Here is a 3,025-nt window from a genome sequence, read left to right on the forward strand (position 1 = left end):
ATTTTGTCTTGTTTGAACTACTGGAAATGGATATTCTATGCAACAACGGCTTTAGTTTTTTAAAAAATCTATAAATGTTAATTAAGTGCCTTAAAAAAAAAAAAAACCGCTAAACTAAAGCAAAAGCAAAGGAGTGAGGGAAAAAACCCACCAGTTCTCAGCTCAGCATTCAGCTGTTCCCACATTGTCCAACGGGGTTTTTTGCCCCCGTGCTCCCCACGATCCAGACCTCAATGTAGTCACCTGGGAACCTGGCCCCAACTTTGTCCCAGGCCTTCCCTTCCCTGCCAACCCATCTCCCCAGACTCAACTCGGGCCCCTTCCTCCAGGCAGGACACCTGGACCACATCCTCTCTGCTCTCTGCAACGCCGTTCTCACACCGCGATCGAGATCGAGTCTACTTTAACCCGAAGGTCCTGCGTGAAGTGTCTGTCCCCTCCTCTCCCTCTGTTACAGCCACACACCGCCCCTCCCCGCCCTCTCCCGCAGCAAGCCTGTTCCTTCTGCCTGTGATGCTCTGTCCCTCAGGCTCTCTCACTTGGCTCACTTGCCCGCCAGTAATTTCCACCTCTGCAGGGGTTATGAGCCTGGACCGGCCAGCTCCCTATCACTGATTGGCTGAACGGCGGGCAAGAGATTCCACCTTGCGATGCTTCGCTTTCTGTAAGACAGGGGTGAAAATAACAATCTCTCTCAGAACAGAGCCAGACACACGCTGACCTTAAACAAAGATTATCCTCCATTATTAGGCCATCGCCTGTTTCATTTCGTTAACGGCACTCACCGCTCCGAAATAATCTTGTTTTATGTCCTTTTGACTGACTTATATAGCCTGTCCCATGAAAGCTCCTCAAGAGGGGACATTTTGTCTGGCTTGTGCTCCATATAGTAGGTGCTTGAGAAATCCTCGAAAAATTGTAAAGACGCATAATGTAAAACTGGCCATTTCCACCATTTTAAAGTGGACAATCCCGTGACAATAAGTACATTCTCAGTGTTCTGCAGCTGTCGTCACTGTCTAGTTCCAGAACCTTTATATCACCCCCAAAACAACCTCCTGATCAATTTAGCAGTCACTCCCCACGACCCCTCCCCTTAGCAACCACTAATCTACTTTCTGTCTCTAAGGACTCGCCTGTTCTGGACATTTCATTTCATATAAACAAAATCATTCAATTTGTGGTCTTTTGTGTCTTTTTCTTTTTTCAAGGTTCATCTGTTTACCATGTGCTAGTACTTCGCTCAATACGTACCTGCAGCACGTGTCAGTACTTCGTTCTTTTTCACGGCTGAAAAATATTCCATTGCACGGGTAGACCGCATTCTGTTTATCCATTCATTGGCTGACTGACATCTGGGTGGTTTCACTTTTTGGTTAATGTGAAAAGTGCTGCTATGAACACTCGAGTACATGTTATTTAATAACTTTTAAATGAATAAACGAATAGATGAGACAAAGCCCCTCCTTATGTAAATATCTCCTACCATTAACTAAACACTTATTCGGTGCCTGGTATTCTATACCTCAACTAATCACATTTAAGTCCCAATTTATCTCCTTTGCACGAATGAGACACAGAAAGGTTAAACCACTGGCCCAAGGTGACAAAGCTAGTGAGAAGCAGAGCTGGGATTCAAACCCAGGCCTGTTGGTCGGCAAGACCCATGCTCCAAACCAGGAGGTCATGGATTTATTTTAGACGAGTCCTAGATTAGAAAAAAGGGTGTTTCTAGAAAATAGGATGTTCCCTTAAACACCCTCAAACTTCACCACCCGCCAAACAGGTTCGGCTCTAATCAGTAAACCCAGACCACTGAAAATTACAGTTGCTAGGCGACCCAGTTCTCCTTTTCATCAAGGATCTCCCCAAGCCTGGCTGGCCTGGGCCACGCTCAGCAGGGAAAACTAAGTCAGGTCAACCTGATTCTAGATGCTGCACCAATTAGAGAAACCAAGATGGGTCACGAGTCTGGAAGACTGGTAAAGGTGCCGGTATGGACTCCAGGCCCACTCTGCCCGGGTTCGAATCCGGGTTCTGCCACTCAGCCTGACCTGAAGCCACTCACTTGACACCCTGCCTGTTTTCCCATCTGTAAAATGGGAACAGTAACAGCACCTCCCTCTTAGAGTTGTTCTAAGGAGACGTGAGTTACCCTAACAATAAAGTACTTAGTGCCTTTTCAGCAAGTAACAGAAGATAGTACTACTCGCCTCTCTAACCCTGGCTGACCCCCAAGAATTCTGAGGTAGAGATACTGAGGTTCTTGGCCAGAATATAGCTCTCTTATTGACACCAACCCAGAGGTTAAGCCCTTAAATAACAGTTTTGTAGTTCATGTCCGTGGACCTTAGATTCTCGCCTAGAACCATTAGCTAAGACATGGGTTGCTTCTGCTTAACCTGCACAAGGAAGTCAGACTTTTCTGCTTTCAAATCATTTGCATTGTGTAGACTCACCTCGCTCACATCCTCTACCCCCTACAAAGAGTTCTCTCCCCCAGAACCCACAGCCTCCACAAGAGGTGTCCACACACCCATGAGAGGGTGGTCAGAAGCCAGCTTTCCAAACAAATGAACCTTCATTTCATCCGCTAAGAATATCCAGCCAATCGGATTGGGTTTCAATGTTCTCGTCCCCCTCCATCTCTCTCAAGCACCAGAAAACTTTTTTGAACTCCTGGAAGTCCTTCCAGTAGGGCTAAGCAATGTTGACTTGTGTCTTGGCTAAGTTATAACAGCAGCAGCTGATACCAATTCAGCGTTACTCTGGGCCAGGAACGTACCAACCACTCACAACACCAACCTCATAATGAAGGAGGTATTGTTATCCCCATTTAACAGGATAAAGAACCTGAGGCCCAAAGAAGGGAAGCCACTTGCGCAAAGCCATGGGGCGTCTAAGTGGAAGAGCACGAACTTGAACCCAAACTTCTCTCCATTCCAAAATCCCAAGGCGAGCGCAGACAAAGGAATTTCTAGGAGGACGGCAAGGACTGTAGTCAAGGAACCGCATTACCACATGC

This window comes from Pteropus alecto, unplaced genomic scaffold, assembly GCF_000325575.1.
Source record: "Pteropus alecto unplaced genomic scaffold, ASM32557v1 scaffold213, whole genome shotgun sequence".
NCBI classification, from domain to species: Eukaryota; Metazoa; Chordata; class Mammalia; order Chiroptera; family Pteropodidae; genus Pteropus; species Pteropus alecto.